This window comes from Lepidochelys kempii, chromosome 2 (genome assembly GCF_965140265.1).
Source record: "Lepidochelys kempii isolate rLepKem1 chromosome 2, rLepKem1.hap2, whole genome shotgun sequence".
In the NCBI taxonomy this organism is placed as follows: Eukaryota; Metazoa; Chordata; order Testudines; family Cheloniidae; genus Lepidochelys; species Lepidochelys kempii.
Window position 1 is genome coordinate 186,716,893 of NC_133257.1, and position 21,962 is coordinate 186,738,854.

The 21,962-nt window shown below is 46.2% G+C and overlaps 2 protein-coding genes across 3 annotated transcripts in view; both read right to left on the reverse strand.

Annotated features, from left to right (window-relative positions):
* Window positions 1–21,962, reverse strand: part of FBXL2 (F-box and leucine rich repeat protein 2) — a 193,916-nt gene that overhangs the window by 150,077 nt on the left and 21,877 nt on the right. The gene's annotated exons all lie outside the window — the stretch shown is intronic.
* Window positions 12,197–21,962, reverse strand: part of CRTAP (cartilage associated protein) — a 142,770-nt gene continuing 133,004 nt past the window's right edge. For both annotated transcript variants that reach the window (XR_012157463.1, XR_012157462.1), the window contains one exon: window positions 12,197–14,683. The gene's annotated coding sequence lies outside the window, so the exon portion shown is untranslated. The remainder of the gene's footprint in view (window positions 14,684–21,962) is intronic.

Below are 21,962 nucleotides of genomic sequence, written 5' to 3' on the forward strand. Positions count from 1 at the left end.
CTCTCTGCTCCTACTCAAGATTCCCTTTTATACACCCAAGGATCACATTAGCTGTTTTGGCCACAGCGTCGCACAGCGAGCTCATGTTCGACTGATTATCCCCCATAATCCCCAAGTCTTTTTCAGAGTCACTGCTTCCCAGTATAGAATCCCCCATGTTGTAAGATTGGCCTGCATTCTTTGTTCATAGGTGTATACATTTAGCCACATTAAAATGCATAGTGTTTGTGTGCAATCAGTTTACCAAGTGATCCAGATCCAGTGAACTCCCCTCTTCATTTTTTATCACTCCTCCAATTTTTCTCTCATCTGCAAATTCATCAGTGATGATTTTGTTTTCTTAAAGGTCACTAATAACAATGTTAAATAGCATTCCTGTGGCACCCCACTAGAAACACACCTGCTTGATTATCATTCCCTGTTTACAGTATTATTTTGAAACCTATCAGTTAGCCATCTTTTAATCCATTTAATATATGCCATGTTCATTTTGTATGGTTCAAATTTTTTTTAAAAGTCTCTAGCTCTTATAGTTGGGAGAAAACCTCAGAAATGTGAACCAAGTAGAAATAATGCGGAGATATTTAGGAGACCTTAGACCAATAGCTCTGATGTGTGAACTGCTCCATTCATCTCAGTGAGGTGTTAAGTCAGACACACAGTGATAATTTAGATGTCAAAATTGTTAACTATTTCATTCCTCCTGTAAGAAAGACCTGCACAGTTGACTAAGGCCTTGTCGACACTATACAGTTTTGTCAACAAAAGTAAATTTTCATTGACAAAACAGTGGAGGTGTACACACTGAAATGCTCCTCCCACCGATGTAATTCCCCTACTACACCGACATAATAAAACCACCTCAATGAGAGGCGTAGAGATTTTTGCAACTAAGCCCTGGTCTACACTGCGGGGGGAGGGGGTGGTATCGATTTAAGTTACGCAACTTCAGCTATGTGAATAGCAATGTACTTAGATGGACTTACCATGGTGTCTCCACCACGGTGAGTCAACTGCTGCCACTCCCCCGTCGATTCTGCCTGCGCCTCTTGTGGTGCTGGAGTACAGGAGTCAACAGGAGAGTGCTTGGGGGTCAATTTATCACATCTAGACTAGACGCAATAAATCTATCCCTGCTGGATCGATCACTGCCCGCCGATGCGGTGGGTTGTGAAGACATACCCATAGTTAGAGCGACACAGCGTCAGTGTCAACAGTGCACTCGCTTAGGTTGGCCTCCAGGAGGTGTCCCACAATGCTCATCATGACCGGTCTTGTCAGGAGTTTGAACTCCACTGCTGTGAAGTTACACAGATATGCACTCCTCCCCCGTGTAAAGGTCCGGGAATTTTTGAAATTCCTCTTCCTGTTTGCTTGGCCTGGACAGTTCACACATCATCTTCCCAACTGACCATGCTGGCTTTCTGCCTCAGAGACACTTCAGCGTGGAGTACAGCAGAGCTGTTGGATCTGTGGGGAGAGGAAACTTCGCTTCAGCCTTAGGAACTTTGATACTTACAGGTGAATTGCTAGTGGCATGCAGGAGAAGGGGCGTGAAAAGAACACGCAGCAGTGCTGTACGAAGATCAAGGAGCTGAGGCAGGCATACCACAAAGCAAAGGAGGCCAACCATCGCTCTGGTGCGGCACTGAAGACATGCCATCCTTTGCAGCGATCCCACCTCCACTGCCAAGAGCCCCATGGATACTTCAAGGGGATTGGAGGCAGCAGCCAGCAGAGTCAACCCTGAGGACAAAGTGTTAGACGAGGGAGTGGAGTTGGAGGAGGATGTGAACACACGTCAGAGTCGTCTTGTGGTGCAGTGTGTCAGGACCTCTTTTTGACTCCAAAGGGGTCTAACCACTCCAACTCTGGTGCACATGAAGCAGGGGACACAAGCTCTGGTAAGCACACATTTTGCTTTGATACTGCATAGTGAGAAGAGATTGAGCTGTCATGTACTTTGTTATATGGTAAAAGAGGGATAAGGAACAGAAATTAAAAATAGAGCCTATGCAGCGGGGGCCCGGTGGAACAGTTTGTTAATGTACACCGGGATGTCTTAGGAATCCTCCATAGAGAACTCTAAGAAACTTTCCTGTAGGTATTCTGCAATCCTCTGCTGCAGGTTCCTTGGCAGAACTGCCTTGTTTATTCCCGGCTGTAGGAAACTTTGCTGCACCAACCAGGATTATTTCTGCAGGGACCAGAGCGGCACACTGGCAAGCAGCATATGGAGCTGGCCTAAAGCCACATGCATGCAGGAGACGTACCCTTCCATTCTGCGTTACCCTCAGGAGTGAGATATTGGGTTCAACTACCCCAGCTGTGGAAAAAGATTCCAATATTCAGAATAATGTCTCTAGGGGCTTGTAGGAACCTCCTTTGCAAACCACCCAGACGCTTTGTCCCTTCTTGCCCATTTCCCCTTCTCACCCACTCCCCCAGTGAACTCACCATATTTGGGACTCATGCTGACTCTTACCATTTTTCATTTCCTGGACTGCATTTCTCACCACCTCCTCTTATCTTATGTTCAGGCACCACATTAGGATCACAAGTTGGCAACTCCACCCTAAAGGGATTTATCTCATTTAAGAGACTCTCAAAGTATTGTTTCCATCTCTCCTTCACTTGTTTAGGTGTTACCAGCAGTCTCCCTGATCATCATTTATATTTCCATACTTCTCTTTGCATCTCATTTTTGCAATGCTGTGTATCTTTTTGCCAGCCAACTGTGTGTTGTTTAAAAGCTTGGCATACTAATTCTCTAGGGCACTCTTCAGCCTCCTTCACTGCCTGCCTGGCAGCTCACTTTGCTTCTTTGTATTTGTTTACACTTGTTTACAGTCTCAGTATATAAGCAAGCTGATGTTTAACAAGGTGCTTAAATACGTAGACTGATTTCACTTGGAATACTCTCATAAAGTTGGTTTTACTCCTGGAAAGAAAAAATCTCTCTTAACATAAGCATTGGTCAAATAAACTAAAAATCAAGCTGTGTTGGCCATCAAAGGTAAACCATGATGAAACTTTCCTGGATAGAAGTGGAAGAGAAGAAAAATGTTAGACTTTTGAGAGGGCAATGAACTATATTATGTATGAATGCGTCAGCAAAACCTCTATGCTTGAAATACCTGCCATTACATTGGTAGGACAGACATTTTTATCCTTCTACCATTTCCATTATTATTTCTTAAGCACCTTTACAAGACACAAAGGTCCTGATCCAAAGCCCATTGAAACCATTACGCTTTGGATAAGGCAAAGGCCAGACAACACAGAAAAGACAGGACATACTGGAGAGCCTAGAGGAAGGAATAACCTGGAGGTTGTTTGTTACGTTGCTTTGACTGGTTCAGAAACATTGCTCATTTCAATAATGTTTGCTTCCCAAATTAATAATTTCCATTGGGTGTGGAAATGCTTTACTTTCTTTTTTTAAATCTCCTTGCATATTTCATCAAGTTTAATTATTCTTAAAGTTCCATAACAGAGATCCCAAGGGCCTCTTACATAATTTCTGAATAGGGCTACATCACAAAACTCACTGTAACTTCTACTATGTAGCATAAGCAACTAGATAAACAGGTTGTTTTGTATTATTTATTGTGGTATGATAGTGTGTTCTGTACAATTGGCTTTTGGTGATTGAAATATTAAGTAAATAAATAAAGATTCTTTGCATTGATTGGGCCTAATTTTCAAAACATAATTTGTATGTGTGTGCAAACAACTTTGAACACTCAATCACTTGGACACAATTTCTGTACACTAACACTTTTGCACACAAATGAAAAAAATGTACACACACAAACCCATGTTATGTGGACAAATGAAGCACAAATGGATTTTACATATAAAAATGCTATGACGTATATGCAAGTTATAGTATATGCTCCTTAGGACAGGGGCCATCTTTTGTTACACATTATGTTCAGTATAATGAGAACCTGACTGGGGCCTCTAGCAACTTCTGTAATGCAAATAAAAATACTTACGAGTGCAAATATTGTGCATGCATAAATGAAGGCTAGGCTAAGGTTTCTGAAAATTTTACCTTTAAAATAGTGCTTTTCAATCCAAGGATCTCAAAGCATTTTGTCAAAAGATAATTAATCAATCCTCACAATACCCCAGTGAAGTATGCAATTTATATCTGTTTTACACCAGGGTAAAATGACAGAAAAGAGATTATGTGACTTGTAACAGCAGGTCAGAGGCAGTGTAATAAGCCCTGGTCTACACTAGGACTTTAGGTCGAATTTAGCAACGTTAAATCGATTTAAACCTGCACCCGTCCACACAGTGAAGCCCTTTATTTCGACTTAAAGGGCTCTTAAAATCGATTTCCTTACTCCGCCCCTGACAAGTGGATTAGCGCTTAAATCGACGTTCCCGGCTCGAATTTGGGGTACTGTGGACACAATTCGATGGTATTGGCCTCCGGGAGCTATCCCAGAGTGCTCCATTCTGACCGCTCTGGACAGCACTCTCAACTCAGATGCACTGGCCAGGTAGACAGGAAAAGAACCGCAAACTTTTGAATCTCATTTCCTGTTTGGCCAGCGTGGCAAGCTGCAGGTGACCATGCAGAGCTCATCAGCACAGGTGACCATGATGGAGTCCCAGAATCGCAAAAGAGCTCCAGCATGGACCCAACGGGAGGTACGGGATCTGATCGCTGTTTGGGGAGAGGAATCCGTGCTATCAGAACTCCGTTCCAGTTTTCGAAATGCCAAAACCTTTGTGAAAATCTCCCAGGGCATGAAGGACAGAGGCTATAACAGGGACCCGAAGCAGTGCCGCGTGAAACTGAAGGAGCTGAGGCAAGCCTACCAGAAAACCAGAGAGGCGAACAGCCGCTCTGGGTCAGAGCCCCAAACATGCCGCTTCTATGATGAGCTGCATGCCATTTTAGGGGGTTCAGCCACCACTACCCCAGCCGTGTTGTTTGACTCCTTCAATGGAGATGGAGGCAATACGGAAGCAGGTTTTGGGGACGAAGAAGATGAGGAGGAGGAGGAGGTTGTAGATAGCTCACAGCAAGCAAGCGGAGAAACCGGTTTTCCCGACAGCCAGGAACTGTTTCTCACCCTAGACCTGGAGCCAGTACCCCCCGAACCCACCCAAGGCTGCCTCCTGGACCCAGCAGGCGGAGAAGGGACCTCTGGCGAGTGTACCTTTTAAAATGCTATACATGGTTTAAAAGCAAGCATGTGAAAGGATTACTTTGCCCTGGCATTTGCGGTTCTCCTAGATGTAGTCCTAAAGCCTTTGCAAAAGGTTTCTGGGGAGGGCAGCCTTATTTCGTCCTTCATGGTAGGACACTTTACCACTCCAGGCCAGTAACACGTACTCGGGAATCACTGTAGAACAAAGCATTGCAGTGTATGTTTGCTGGCATTCAACCAAAATCCGTTCTTTATCTCTCTGTGTTATCCTCAGGAGAGTGAGATATAATTCATGGTCACCTGGTTGAAATAGAGTGCTTTTCTTCAGGGACACTCAGAGGTGCCCGTTCCTGCTGGGCTGTTTGCCTGTGGCTGAACAGAAATGTTCCCCGCTGTTAGCCACAGGGAGGGGGGAAGGTTGAGGGGGTAGTCACGCGGTGGGAGGAGGCAAAATGCGACCTTGTAACGAAAGCACATGTGCTATGTATGTAATGTTAACAGCAAGGTTTACCCTGAAAGAGTGTAGCGACTGTTTTATAAAATGTGTCTTTTTAAATACCGCTGTCCCTTTTTTTTTCTCCACCAGCTGCATGTGTTTCAATGATCACAGGATCTTCTCCTTCCCAGAGGCTAGTGAAGCTTAGAAAGAAAAAAAAACGCACTCGCGATGAAATGATCTCCGAGCTCATGCTGTCCTCCCACACTGACAGAGCACAGACGAATGCGTGGAGGCAAATAATGTCAGAGTGCAGGAAAGCACAAAATGACCGGGAGGAGAGGTGGAGGGCTGAAGAGAGTAAGTGGCGGGCTGAAGAGAGTAAGTGGCGGGCTGAAGACAGGGCTGAAGCTCAAATGTGGCGGCAGCGTGATGAGAGGAGGCAGGATTCAATGCTGAGGCTGCTGCAGGACCAAACCAGAATGCTCCAGTGTATGGTTGAGCTGCAGCAAAGGCAGCTGGAGCACAGACTGCCACTGCTGCCCCTCTGTAACCAACCGCCCTCCTCCCCAAGTTCCATAGCCTCCACACCCAGACGCCCAAGAACGCGGTGGGGGGGCCTCCGGCCAACCAGCCACTCCACCACAGAGGATTGCCCAAAAAAAAGAAGGCTGGCATTCAATAAATTTTAAAGTTGTAAACTTTTAAAGTGCTGTGCTTAAAGTGCTGTGTGGCATTTTCCTTCCCTCCTCCACCACCCCTCCTGGGATACCTTGGTAGTCATCTCCCTATTTGTGTGATGAATGAATAACGAATGCATGACTGTGAAGCAGCAATGACTTTATTGCCTCTGCAAGCGGTGATTAAAGGGAGGAGGGGAGGGTGGTTAGCTTACAGGGAAGTAGAGTGAACCAAGGGGCGGGGGGTTTCATTAAGGAGAAACAAACAGAACTTTCACAGCGTAGCCTGGCCAGTCATGAAACTGGTTTTCAAAGCTTCTCTGATGCGTACCGCGCCCTCCTGTGCTCTTCTAACCGCCCTGGTGTCTGTCTGCGCGTAACCAGCAGCTAGGCGATTTGCCTCAGCCTCCCACCCCGCCATAAACGTCTCCCCCTTACTCTCACAGATATTGTGGAGCACACAGCAAGCAGTAATAACAGTGGGAATATTGGTTTCGCTGAGGTCTAAGCGAGTCAGTAAACTGCGCCAGCGCGCCTTTAAACGTCCAAATGCACATTCTACCACCATTCTGCACTTGCTCAGCCTGTAGTTGAACAGCTCCTGACTACTGTCCAGGCTGCCTGTGTACGGCTTCATGAGCCATGGCATTAAGGGGTAGGCTGGGTCCCCAAGGATACATATAGGCATTTCAACATCCCCAACAGTTATTTTCTGGTCTGGGAATAAAGTCCCTTCCTGCAGCTTTTGAAACAGACCAGAGTTCCTGAAGATGCGAGCGTCATGCACCTTTCCCGGCCATCCCACGTTGATGTTGGTGAAACGTCCCTTGTGATCCACCAGAGCTTGCAGCACTATCGAAAAGTACCCCTTGCGGTTTATGTACTCGGCGGCTTGGTGCTCCGGTGCCAAGATAGGGATATGGGTTCCGTCTATAGCCCCACCACAGTTAGGGAATCCCATTGCAGCAAAGCCATCCACTATGACCTGCACATTTCCCAGGGTCACTACCCTTGATATCAGCAGATCTTTGATTGCGTGAGCTACTTGCATCACAGCAGCCCCCACAGTAGATTTGCCCACTCCAAATTGATTCCCAACTGACCGGTAGCTGTCTGGCATTGCAAGCTTCCACAGGGCTATCGCCACTCGCTTCTCAACTGTGAGGGCTGCTCTCATCCTGGTATTCATGTGCTTCAGGGCAGGGGAAAGCAAGTCACAAAGTTCCATGAAAGTGCCCTTACGCATGCGAAAGTTTCGCAGCCACTGGGAATCGTCCCAGACCTGCAACACTATGCGGTCCCACCAGTCTGTGCTTGTTTCCCGAGCCCAGAATCGGCGTTCCACAGCATGAACCTGCCCCATTAGCACCATGATGCATGCATTGGCAGGGCCCATGCTTTCAGAGAAATCTGTGTCCATGTCCTGATCACTCACGGGACCGCGCTGACGTCGCCTCCTTGCCCGGTATCGCGTTGCCATGTTCTGGTGCTGCATATACTGCTGGATAATGCGTGTGGTGGTTGATGTGCTCCTAATTGCCAAAATGAGCTCAGCGGCCTCCATGCTTGCCTTGGTATGGCGTCCGCACAGAAAAAAGGCGCGGAACGATTGTCTGCCGTTGCTCTGACGGAGGGAGGGGCGACTGACGACACGGCTTACAGGGTTGGCTTCAGGGAGCTAAAATCAACAAAGGGTGTGCCTGTACATCAAGGAGTATTTCAGGCAGGACTTCACGGAGGGTTCCAATAAGAAATGGTGCACCAAAGTTATCGTTGTTATTGGAACAAGGAGGTTAGCCTGGCCTCTGATTGATACATGGCTAGATTTACCTCGCTGCGCTTTCTCTGTGAGTGACTGCAGTGTGATCTAGACAGGGGAGGAGGAAAATGAGTACAAAACAAATCTGGTCTATTTCTTGTTCTGACCCACTCCATCTATCCTTTACATCTTTGGCTGGCAGCAGACGGTGCAGAAGGACTGCATGCCATCCACATCTCATGGCTGCTTGGCAGAAGATGGTACAGTACGACTGCTAGCCATCTTCATCTCTTGCCTGCCTGGCATAAGATGGTACAATACGACTGCTAGCAATCCTCATCTCTTGCCTGCCTGGCAGAAGATGGTACAGTACGACTGCTAGCAGTCCGTATCGCCTGCCCGCTCACCATAAGACGGTTCAATAGGACTGCAGGACTAAAGAGAATGACCTGCTCAAGTCACTCCAAATTTAGTCCCTGCGCCCATGTCTGCCCAGGCGCTCCCAGCCGACGTGGCCAGGAGCACCTCGGACACGACGAGGACGACTACCAGTCGTATTGCACCGTCTGCTGCCAGAAGGCAATGGGTTGCTGCTACTGTGCAGCAAAGCCGTACCGCGTCTGCCAGCACCCAGGAGACATAGGGTGACGGTTACCTGAGCTGGCTCCATGCTTGCCGTGGTATGGTGTCTGCACAGGTAACTCATGAAAAAAGGCGCGAAACGATTGTCTGCCCTTGCTTTCACGGAGGGAGGGAGGGAACGGGGGCCTGACGACACGTACCCAGAACCACCCGCGACAATGTTTTAGCCCCATCAGAGTGCTCCATTGTGAGTGCTCTGGACAGCACTCTCAGATGCCCGATTGTTTGCCATTGCTCTGACGCTGGGAGGGGCGCTTACAGGGTTGGCTTCAGGGAGCTAAAATCAACAAAGGGGGTGGCTTTACATCAAGGAGTATTTCAGGCAGGACTTCACGGAGGGTTCCAATAAGAAATGGTGCACCTAAGTTATCGTTGTTATTGGAACAAGGAGGTTAGCCTGGCCTCTGATTGATTCATGGCTAGATTTACCTCGCTGCACCTTCTCTGTAAGTGACTGCAGTGTGATCTAGAAGAATGAGTCCCCTAGACAGGGGAGGGGGGGAAGCAAATCTGGTCTATTTCTTGTTTTGATCCACTCCATCTATCTTTTACATCTTTGGCTGGCAGCAGACGGTGCAGAAGGACTGCATGCCATCCACATCTCATGGCTGCTCGGCAGAAGATGGTACAGTATGACTGCTAGCAGTCCGTATCGACTGCCCGCTCACCATAAGACGGTTCAATAGGACTGCAGGACTAAAGAGAATGACCTGCTCAAGTCACTCCAAATTTAGTCCCTGCGCCCATGTCTGCCCAGGCGTTCCTGATCGACCTCACAGAGGCGACCAGGAGCACCTCAGACATGACGATGACGGCTACCAGTCGTACTGTACCGTCTGCTGCCACAAGGCAAGGGGTTGCTGCTACTGTGTAGCAATGCCGTACCGCGTCTGCCAGCATCCAGGAGACATAGGGTGACGGTTACCTGAGCGGGCTCCATGCTTGCCATGGTATGGCGTCTGCACAGGTAACTCAGGAAAAAAGGCGCGAAATGATTGTCTGCCCTTGCTTTCACGGGGGGAGGGAGGGTGGGAACGGGGGCCTGACGATATGTACCCAGAACCACCCGCGACAATGTTTTAGCCCCATCAGGCATTGGGATATCAACCCAGAATTCCAATGGGCAGCGGAGACTGCGGGAACTGTGGGATAGCTACCCACAGTGCAACGCTCCGGAAGTCGCCGCTTGCCTCGGTACTGTGGAAGCGCTCCGCCGAGTTAATGCACTTAATGCACTTAGAGCATTTTCTGTGGGGACACACACACTCGAACATATAAAACCGATTTCAAAAAAACCGACTTCTATAAATTCGACCTAATTTCGTAGTGTAGACATACCCTAAGAAATAGAACACAGAAACCTAGAATGTGGTATAGACTTGTAGCGCAAAACTATGTAATGTCAGAATGTCTTCCCCAAAATCAAACAAATGCTTGCAACCTCCTGCAGACTTTTATAACCAGGTAAAGTGCCTTCAGGAGGACTATGGTAATAAGCACTGCACACAGTAGCAAGTGTTTTCAGGATGGGTCTCTAAATTATTTCTGATGGCATACAAACAGAACAAGAATTATGAAGACAAACAACTGCTAAATCTGTTACTAATGGCTGACTGGAAACATTGCAACATATCAAAAAATGCTTGCAACATAGAAAAATATGCAACATGAAAGCCAAGACGGTATTTTTAAACAATTCCCATAATCTACAAATCTTTATGGAACAAAGTACATTTGAAATATTGAATAAATGGGATCTAAAAATAATTTTTATTTTCTGTTAAGTTAAATCTTGGTAAAGTCCTAATAACAAGTTCTTCAGATGTCTGCCCTAAAATACTTATTAATAAAGAGTATAATAAATTATACAAGGGGAATCACATTAATTTCAGATTGGATACATTGTTAGGACAATTTATGGATCCCTACAGAATATATTGTTGCATCTTGCAGACAGTGGTATTGTAATCTATTCAAAAGAATAATGAAGATATGCCAATATATCCATATTGTGCTTTACCAGCTTCTTTCTTGGACAGTCACAGAGATAAATTAATCCCTGTTATAACTCCATTGACGTCAATGGAGTTAGTTCAGGGATGAATTTGGCCCATGAATTTCCAAAAAATTCTCTTAGTTACATTTTATGTGGAAAACACTGACAACCAATCAATCATAAGTGATTTCTTAGCACAATCATGGAGGTTTCAGCTTACCTACTAACTTGCTCAGGAAACAGATCCAGCAGAAGCTATTCCTTACTTGTCTGGCACATGTCTAAAGAATATGTGGTTGTAAGAGGATGGCCTTTTAAAATGAATTGGGAAAATGTAGATGATTTACATGAATAAGGCCTCTTCTGAAATACAACAAATATACAGTATGTAAAAATATAATGAACCCTTAAAATGTATACCTGAAAGGGCCTGATACTGTAACTTCTCTGCAGGCAAAATCATGATCCCATGAAGCCAATTAGCAAAACTACATTGATTTCAATGAAACCAGCATTTGGCTCTGTGTGTGGAACTCTCATAGAAGTTCATGGTCATTATGCATATGGTGTTGCAGAACCAGATCCTTTTCTGCAGTACTCCTTCCTAGGCAGTCATTTCCCATTTTATATTTATGCAATTGATTATTCCTTCCCAAGTGGAGAACTTTGCATTTGTCCTCATTGAATTTCATCCTATTCATTTCAGACCATTTCTCCAGTTTGTCAAGCTCATTTTGAAGTATAATCCTGTCCTTCAAAGTGCTTGCAGCCCCTCTCAGCTTGGTGTTATCTGCAAACTTTAGAGAGTACAGTTATATGACATTATCCAAATCATTTATGAAGATATTGAAAAGAATCAGACCTTAGACAGATCCCTGTGGGACCCCACTTGATATGCCCTTCTAGCTTGCCTATGAACTATTGAAAAGTACTCTAAGTTTGCTTTTCCAACCAGTTGTGCACCCACTTTTAGTAGGTTCATACAGGCTATATTTCCCTAATTTGATTAAGAAAAGATCATGTGAGAGAGCACCAAAAGCTTTATTAAAGTTGAGATATATCACATCTACTGGTTCCTCCTATCCACAAAACTTATTACCCTGTCAAAGAAGGATATTAAGTTGGTTTGACATTATTTGTTCTTGATAAATCCATGCTGACTATTACTTATCACCTTATTATATTCTAAGTGCTTACAAATTGATTGTTTGATGATTTCCTCCATTATATTTTTGGGTACCACAGTTAAGCTGACTGGTCTATCGTCTACAATCAGCACTAGTTAATATCATGACTATGCAAAACTCCTGAGATCCATTCACTGGAGACCCCATCTTGTATCATTTCTGGCAGTATTACTGTTGACTTCAGTAGGATCAGGACTGGGGCCAAACATAGTAATTTCCTTACTATACTATATATTAATGTATACTTTGATTTTATGTGATAAGAAAACAATTAATTTTATGCCCTGTTCTATAAATCCTTAAAAGATGGCAAACAGGATGATTTTATTTGATGGAGGAAAAAGTACTGTATTTCATTGAAATTACATCATCATTTACAAAACATTACTTTTTATAGAGTTCCACCTTATCTACTCTTTATGATGTATTCACCATGATTTTATACAATTGTTCAGGGGTAATCCACTGTGATCCCTTTTCTGCATTCCTGACGCTCATTGACTGCAATACAAGAGTACAGGGTGGGACTGCAGGAGTGGGGGCAATGGGGAAAGAAGGTGAAAGGGTCACAGAGCTTTATAACTTTCTCAAGAGGACCATTTATGTACCTTTATCAACTAGAAAGATAGCCCTGATTTTACATGATTCCTGTCATCCTTTTCCAGATGTTCACCAACTCCAAGCTTGCAAAATTAGCTTGGGGTACCTGAGAATTTGGGGACATCAGAATACTAGTTTAAAATAATTTAAATGAAAGCACCACATTAAGCAACTTTAAGGAACATTGAAATGCAAAATTGCCCTGCATTTAAACAAAATTCACAAAGTTTCCAAAAACTAGTGTAAGCAGTGTCAGGGTGAGCTCCACCCTGACATCTGGTGGTGAGGTGTGGCAAGTTGTGGAAAAGAACTTCAGGGGCTGATCTCATTTGCATAGGCACACCCACCCCACCTAGAATGAGGCCATAGCTGCCCAAATGGTCACTTTGGCTGCTGTGGGATCCCCAGTGTCTCTGTTATTGGGGCAGGAAGAATAAATTATTACCCTGATTATAGGACCTGTGCTTGGAACTGTACTTGGCCTTTTGTTATGATGGAGGGACTCACCATCAACTAAGTGGCACTTGCTAGGCAAGGGTCATAGGTTCCAAAACTCTGTGAATGGAGAGAGGTTGGGGACAAGTACTAATACTTGGTGGCATGGGCCCCTTGGTGAGGGCCTTACATGCTAATTGCACTTCCTCCTCTCTCCACTGTGGAATATCAGAGCTAATTTTGATTCTATTAGGAGTCTAGTTACAGACTGCTGAGCTCACTTTGGGCTAATAGTGCACCAGCACTGAGGCTTCCCTACTGCAAGCTGAATTCACCTAAGAGCTAAACTGACTAAGAGCTGAAATCCCTGAGCATTGTGTTAAGTAGTGGGGGAGCCTGAAGATATATTGTGGAGCAGTTTGTGGGACAGCTGGAGTGCCTCGTGGACAGGCTGGTGGAGCAGTTCGTAGGATGACGGGAGCTGCTTGTGGGCCGCGGAGCGAAGGAGTTTGTGGGGCAGCTGGGGGAGCGGAGCGAAGGCCTATGGAGCTGTGGGGCGGTCAGCTTCAGATCATGTAAGGTGCCTCTTACCCCCGTCCCATCTCCACCCAGGTTGGGAGGTAAAGCTCCGCAGATAAACTTTCAAACTCTGGGGCTGCCCTGACCAGGGACAGAGACTTTTGGGTCATTGGACTTTTGGGACTTTGGGTGATTTGGGGTTGCTGGACTCAAGAACCAAAGGAAAAGGGGCATACCCCAATTTGCTTGGGGTGGGGTTTTTTGCTCATGGGTTGTGTTATGAATCCTGTTGGTGATGTTTCCCCAACATAATGCCACATTGTTTCTCTCTGTTATTAAAAGGCCTTTTGCTACACTCAGACTATGTGCTTGCGAGAGGGGAAGTATTGCCTCTTGGAGGTGCCCAGCAGGGATGGTATATATTTGTCCCAGGTCACTGGGTGGGGGCTCGAGCCAGTTTGCATTGTGTTATTGGAATGGATCCCCTAGATATTGAACCCGGCCCTTGTTGCTGCCAACTCTGATGGGCAGAAGGGTTACACTAGATTCTAGGTGTTCACCAAAAGCTGTATGTAATAATTTACATGAGCATTAACTGTATCTGTCATGCAAACATCTGTTTGTATACACAAATCAGAGAGGTGCCCATCTATCCAGTTTCTACATGTAAAGCACTATTTGTGTAGACAAATGAAGTAGTTACACATACAAATAATTGTACACATAACATTTGTGGATGGACATTTAAATCAAGGTTTTAAAAACAGGAATAAATAAATTAGGCTCCTAAATCCATATTGAGGCACCTAAGTAGCCTGAATTTCAGAACTGCTGAATACCCAGGAGCTTCCATTGATTTTACCACAGTGGAAGACTCTGCTTAACATCTTAGATAGCTTTATACAAATGCAAGGAGAATGGGAAATAAACAGGAAGAACTGGAAGTCTTAGTACACAGAGTAGATTATGACTTAATTGGCATCACTCAGACTTGATGGGATAAATCTCATGACTGAAATATTGGTATAGAGGATTATAGCTTGTTCAAGAAGGACAGGCAGGGGAAAAGGCAGATGGTGTTGCATTATTCATCATCAAGAATATATTTCCTTGTTTTGAGGTCCAGAAGGAGGTGAGAGGCAGATCAGATGAAAGTCTCCGGGTGAAGATAAAGGGGGGAAAAAACAGGGGTGACATCATGGTAGGGGAGTCCAATAGACCATCAACTCGGGACGAGAAGGTGGATGATCCTTTTCTAGAACAAATAACAGAAATATCCAAATCACAATTACTGGTAGTAATGGGGGACTTTAACTACCCAGACATCTGTTGGAAATATAACACGGCAAAACACAAAATCTATAATAAGTTCTTGGAATATATTGAGGACAACTTCTTGTCTCAGAAGGTGGAGCAAGTAATGGGGGTCAGCCATTTTAGGCTTGATTCTGTCTAACGGAGAAGAATTGGTTGTGACTCTGAGGCCTGGTCTACAGTACGCGATTATATTGAAATTAGCCATGTTATATCGAATTAAAACTAAATCAGTCCACACAACCAACTCGGTTTTGTCGACTTTTAGGTCTCTTAAAACCGATTTCTGTACTCCACCTTGGCAAGGGGAGTAGCACTAAAATCGACATCGCTGTTCCATATTTGAAGTACTGTGGACGCAATTCAACGGTATAGGCCTCCAGGAGCTATCCTAGAATGGTCCATGGTGACCACTCTGCACAACACTTTCAACTCAGATGCACTAGCCAGGTAGTCAGGAAAAGCCCCGGGAACTTTTGAATTTCATTTCCTGTTTGGCCAGCATGGTGACCTGATTAGCACAGGTGATCATGCAGAGCTCACCAGCGCAGGTGACCATGCAGTTCCAGATGCGCAAACGAGCTCCAGCATGGACCAAGCGGGAGGTACTGGATCTCATTGCTGTTTGGGGAGAAGAATCTGTTCAGGCAGAACTCCATTCCAAAAAAAGGAACGCAAACATATTTGTGAAAATCTCCCGGGGCCTGATGGACAGAGGCTACACCAGGGACACACAGCAATGCCATGTGAAAATCAAGGAGCTCAGGCAAGCCTACCAAAAGACTAGAGAGGCAAACGGGCGCTCCGGGTCACAGCCCCATACATGCCGCTTCTACGATGAGCTGCATGCAATTCTCGGGGGGATGCCACCACTAGCCCACCACTGTCCATGGACACCTGCAAGAGGGGACTCTCACGGAGTAGGGAGGATGATTTTTTGGAGGAGGAAGAGGAGGACAGTGCACAGGCAGTAAGCAGTGAATCCGTTCTCCCCGTCAGCCAGGAACTGTTCATCAACCTGGAGCGAATCCTCCACCCCCTCCCAAGGTGGGCTCCGGGACCATGACACTGGAGAAGGCACTTCTGGTGAGGGTACCTTTGTAAATATGATACACGGTTTAAAAGAAAGTGTGTTTACGGATTCATTTGCCCTGAAGACTTGGGATGCATTCATGTCCAGTACAGCTACAGGAAAAGTCTGTTTGCGTTTGGCTTAAAGGGTCAGAGCCCCGCAGTGCGGGGAAACCTGTCCACGCTGACCTGTTGGTGTTTGGCCTAAAAGGCATGTGGTGGTGTGTGTGTGTGTGAAGCGATCATCCCAGAGAGATGGCAGGCCCTCCTTTTAAATGGCCAACCCACCAGGCATTGCTTGGTATGGGAAAGGAGGGTGCCGCAGTTTGAAAGCATGGCAGTGAATGCGGAAGAAGCAGAACCCCGCATGCCCCTTGGGTTTACCATGGCTGCCTGCAAGCTGAATGCTGTTGCCCAGCCGCGTGTGATGCAGTCACACCAAACTGGCAGGCACTCAGTATAAAAGGCAAAATGCGACCTTGTACAGAAATAACGTGCTCTGTACTATTAATTGCTTGTTTCACTGAGAAACAGTCTCCCCTTTGTTCTCTAAAATGTATCTTTTAAACTTCTGCCCTCCCTTTTTCTCCTCCCACAGGTGCAAATGTTTCAACGCCCCCCATCAACTCCGTCCCAGAGGCTGGCCCAGATTAGAAGGCAGAAAAAATGCACTTGGGATGACATGTTTGCTGAGCTCATTCAGTCCTCCTGCACTGATAGAGCCCAGCTGAATGCGTGGAGGGAAACCATGGCAGAGTCCCGGCAAACAATCAATGACCACAATGAGAGGAAGGAAGTGCGCGATGAGAGCAGGCAGGATGCCATGCTCAAGCTGATGGGGGAGCAAACTGACGTGCTCCGCTGTCTGGTGGATCTTATGAGGGAAAGGCAGCAAGAGCACAGACAGCCGCTGCAACCCCCATATAACAGCCCTCCCTCCTCCCCAGGTTCAATAGCCTCCTCACCCAGACGCCCAAGAACTCGTGGGGGTAGAGGCTTCGGGGACCACCCACTCCACCCCAGAGGATTGCCAAAGCAGCAGAAGGCTGGCATATCCTAAATTTTAATTTGTAGTGTGGCCTTGTCCTTCCCTCCTCCCCCCCACCCCACCCGGGCTACCTTGTGATTTATCTCCCTGTGTTTTTAATCAACTAATAAAGAATGCATGGTTTTGAAATAATTTATTTTTTCCTGTAAATTGGCTTACAGGCAATTAGAGTCAAGAAAGGGGGCGGGTAACATCAAGGAGAAACAAACAGAACTGTCACACCGTAGCCTGGGCAGTCATGAAACTGGTTTTCAAAGCTTCTCTGATGCACAGCACACCCTGCTGTGCTCTTCTAATCGCCCTGGTGTCTGGCTGTGCGTAATCTGCCGCCAGGCAATTTGCCTCAGTCTCCCACCCTGCCATAAATTTCTCCCCCTTACTCACAGATATTGTGGAGCACACAGCAAGCAGCAATTACAATTTGAATACTGGTTTTGCTGAGATCTAACCTAGTCAGTAAACTACGCTAGCGCGCTTTTAAATGGTCAAATGCACATTCTACCACCATTCTGCACTTGCTCAGCCTATAGTTGAACTGCTCCTTACTACTGTCCAGGCTGCCTGTGTACTGCTTCATGAGCCATGGCATTAAGGGGTAGGCTGGGTCCCCGAGGATAACTATAGGCATTTCAACATCCCCAACAGTAATTTTCTGGTCTGGGAAGTAAGTTCCTTCCTGCAGCTGTTCAAACAGACCAGAGTTCCTGAAGACACAAGTGTCATGCGTGGAGCCCGTTCAGCTCACCGCTGCAGTTGTGACCGTTGTAAATACCTCACACATTATCCAGCAGTATGTGCAGAACCTGCAAAACCGGGCGAGGAAGCAACGACAGCACGATTATGATAGTGATAAGGACATGGACACAGACATTCCTAGAAGCATGGCATGTGGTGATTGGGACATCATGGTGGCGTTGGGCAAGGTTCATGCTGTGGAACACCAATTCTGGGCCCGGGAAACAAGCACAGACTGGTGGGACCGTATAGTGTTGCAGGTCTGGGATGATTCCCAGTGGCTGCGAAACTTTTGCATGCGTAAGGCCACTTTCATGAAACTTTGTGACTCGCTGTCCCCTGCCCTGAAGCACAAAGATACCAAAACGAGAGCAGCCCTCACAGCTGAGAAGCGAGTGGCGATAGCCCTCTGGAAGCTTGCAATTCCCGACAGCTACCGGTCAGTTGCGAATCAATTTGGGGTGGGCAAATCTACTGTGGGGGCTGCTGTGATCCAAGTAGCCAATGCAATCATTGACCAGCTGCTATCAAGGGTAGTGACTCCGGGAAATGTGCAGGCCATTGTGGATGGCTTTGCTGTGATGGGATTCCCTAACTGCAGTGGGGTGATAGATGGAACGCATATCCCTATCTTGGCACCGGACCACCTTGGCAGCCAGTACGTAAACCGCAAGGGGTACCTTTTCAATGGTGCTGCAAGCACTGGTCGATCACAAGGGACGTTTCACCGACATCAACGTGGGATGGCCGGGAAAGGTGCATTGCCGTGCTATGGCGACTGCATGGGTAATCCACGAAAAAAGGTGTGAAACAAAGGAGAGCAGAGTTGCCACAGAAGTGGCGGCGTACAGTTTACGATGGCTTTCAGGCCTTCTGTACGAGTTGCAGGACAGCAGAGCTTTGCAGACCTACTGCACTGTCTGCTGCAGGAAAGCAGGAGAGCAGAGTGGCAGCGGAAGTGGTGGTGTACAGTTGACAATGGCAGAAAAAAGGCGCAAAACGATTGTCTGCCATAGCTTGCACAGAGGGAGGGGTGACCGATGACATGCACCCAGAAACACCCGTGAGACTGTTTTTGCCCCATCATGGATTGGGAGCTTAACCCAGAATTCCAATGGGCGGTGGAGACTGCGGGAACTGTGGGATAGCTTCCCACAGTGCACCGCTCCAAGAGTCGATGCTAGCCTTGGTATTGTGGATGCACTCTGCCAACTTCATGCACTTATTGGGGACACACACGATCGACTGAATAAAATCTCTTCCGAAAAAATCAACTTACATAAATTCAATATAATTTCGTACTGTAGATGTACCCTGAGAGTAGAAGGCAATCGGAGTGAAAGTGACCATGAAATGATAGATTTCATGATTCTATGCAAAGGAAGGAGAGAGAACACCAGAATAAGAACAATGGACTTCAAAAACACAGATTTACAAACTCAGAGAACTAGTAGGTAAGGTCCCATAGGAAGAAAATCTAAGGGAAATAGGAGTTCAGGAGAGCTAGGAGTTTCTCAGAGACAATATTAAAGGCTATCTTTATGTAAAGGATAGATAGAAAGAATACTAAGAGGCCAATAGTTCTCCATCAGGAGCTCTTTAGTGACCTGAAAATCAAAAAGAAATCCTACAAAAAAATGGAAACACAGAAAAGAATAGTGCAAACATATAGGAACAAAATCAGAAAGGCTAAGGCACAAAATGAGTTATACCTAGCAAAGGACAAAAGGCAATAAGAAGAGGTTCTATAAATACATTAGCAGACAAAAAAAGATGAAGGGAAGTGTAAGTACACTACTTAGTGCAGAAGAAGAGCTAATAATGGATGACATCAAAAAGGCTGAGGTGTTTAATGCTTATTTTGCTTCAGTCTTCCCTAAATAGGTTAATTGTGATCAGATTCTTAACACAATTAATATTAACAAGGGGAAAAAACACAAAACAGAATAGGAAAGAACAAGTTAAAGAATATTTTGATAAGTTAGGTTGATTTAATTTTGTAGTGTAGACTTGCCCTTAGGGTGAATTTTGTCAGGCCCTACCAATCTGAATACACCTAAGTTACGTTGACATACAGCCACCTCAGTTATTGAATCAGTTTTACACATCCACACTATGCTTCTTGTGTTGGTGGTGCATGTCCACACCAGAAGCACTTGCACCAAGTTAACTGCCAGTGTGGAGCATCGTGGGATGGTTTCTGAAAGGCAGCAACAATCAATGTAAGCAACACAGTATTTACATTGACACTGCGTCAACCTAACTACATCAATTTAAATGCTATGCCTCTCAGGGCAGTGGAGTTAAGTCGGTGTCGTGGGCAAGTTACATTAGTGGGAGTTACATTTTAGTGTAGATGCTTACAGAGCTAGATCAATGTAAGCTGCTTTATACTGACCTAAGGGTATGTCTACACTACGAAATTAGGTTGAATTTATAGAAGTTGATTTTTAGGAAGCGATTTTATACAGTCGATTGGGCGTGTCCCCACTAAGCGCATCAAGTCGGCGGAGTGCGTCCACAGTACTGTGGCTAGCATCAACTTTTGGAACATTGCACTGTGGGTAGCTATCCCACAGTTCCCACAGTCTCCGCTGCCCATTGGAATTCTGGGTTGAGCTCCCAATGCCTGATGGGGCAAAAACATTGCTGCGGGTGGTTTTGGGTACGTCGTCAGTCACCCCTCTGTGAAAGCAATGGCAGACAATCATTTTGTGCCTTTTCTCCCGTGCAGATACCATATTGCTGTCAGCAGACGGTGCAGTAGGACTGCTAACCGTCATCATCCACTGCGTCTGCTGCAGCTCTGCTCTCCTGGTGCCATGAATCCACCTTGCAGGTCCTCTCGTCGTTCTGTATAAATATCTATTTTCATGGCATCCGTCGTCATCCACCGCTTCCGTTGCAACTCTGTTCTCCTGCTCTCCTGCAGACGACATACCACGGCAAGCATGGAGCCTGCTCAGCTCACCGCTGCTGTTGTGAGCATTATAAACACCTTGCACATTATCCTGCAGTATGTGCAGAACCTGCAAAAGCAGGCGAGGAGGCGATGACAGCGCGATCACGATAGTGATCAGGACATGGACATAGACTTCTCTCAAAGCACGGGCCTTGGCAATTTGGACATCATGGTGGTAATGGGGCAGGTTCATGCCATGGAACGCCAATTCTGGGCCCGGGAAACAAGCACAGACTGGTGGGACCGTATAGTGTTGCAGGTCTGGGATGATTCCCAGTGGCTGCGAAACTTTTGCATGTGTAAGGCCACTTTCATGAAGCTTTGTGACTTGCTGTCCCCTGCCCTGAAGCACAAAGATACCAAAATGAGAGCAGCCCTCACAGCTGAGAAGCGAGTGGCGATAGCCCTCTGGAAGCTTGCAATGCCTGACAGCTACTGGTCAGTTGCGAATCAATTTGGGGTGGGCAAATCTACTGTGGGGGCTGCTGTGATCCAAGTAGCCAATGCAATCATTGACCAGCTGCTATCAAGGGTAGTGACTCCAGGAAATATGCAGGCCATTGTGGATGGCTTTGCTGTGATGGGGTTCCCTAACTGCGGTGGGGCAATAGACGGAACGCATAACCCTATTTTGGCACCGGACCACCTTGGCAGCCAGTACGTAAACCACAAGGGGTACCTTTTCAATGGTGCTGCAAGCACTGGTGGATCACAAGGAACGTTTCACCGACATCAACGTGGGATGGCCGGGAAAGGTGCATGACACTTGTGTCTTCAGGAACTCTGGTCTGTTTGAACAGCTGCAGGAAGGAACTTACTTCCCAGACCAGAAAATTACCGTTGGGGATGTTAAAATGCCTATAGTTATCCTCGGGAACCCAGCCTACCCCTTAATGCCTCGGCTCTTGAAGCAGTACACAGGCAGCCTGGACAGTAGTAAGGAGCAATTCAACTATAGGCTGAGCAAGTGCAGAATGGTGGTAGATTGTGCATTTGGAGGTTTAAAAGCACGCTGGCACAGTTTACTGACTAGGTTAGATCTCAGTGAAACCAATATTCCCATTGTTATTGCTGCTTGCTGTGTGCTCCACAATATCTGTGAGAGTAAGGGGGAGACATTTATGGCAGGGTGGGAGGTTGAGGCAAATTGCCTGGCGGCAGATTACGCACAGCCAGACACCAGGGCGATTAGAAGAGCACAGCTGGGTGCGCTGTGCATCAGAGAAGCTTTGAAAATCAGTTTCATGACTGGCCAGGCTATGATGTGACAGTTCTGTTTGTTTCTCCTTGATGAAAACCCACCCCCTTGGTTGACTCTACTTCCCTGTAAGCCAACCAACCTCCCCCTTTCAATCACCGCTTTCAGAGGCAATAAAGTCATTATTGTTTCAAAATCATGCATTC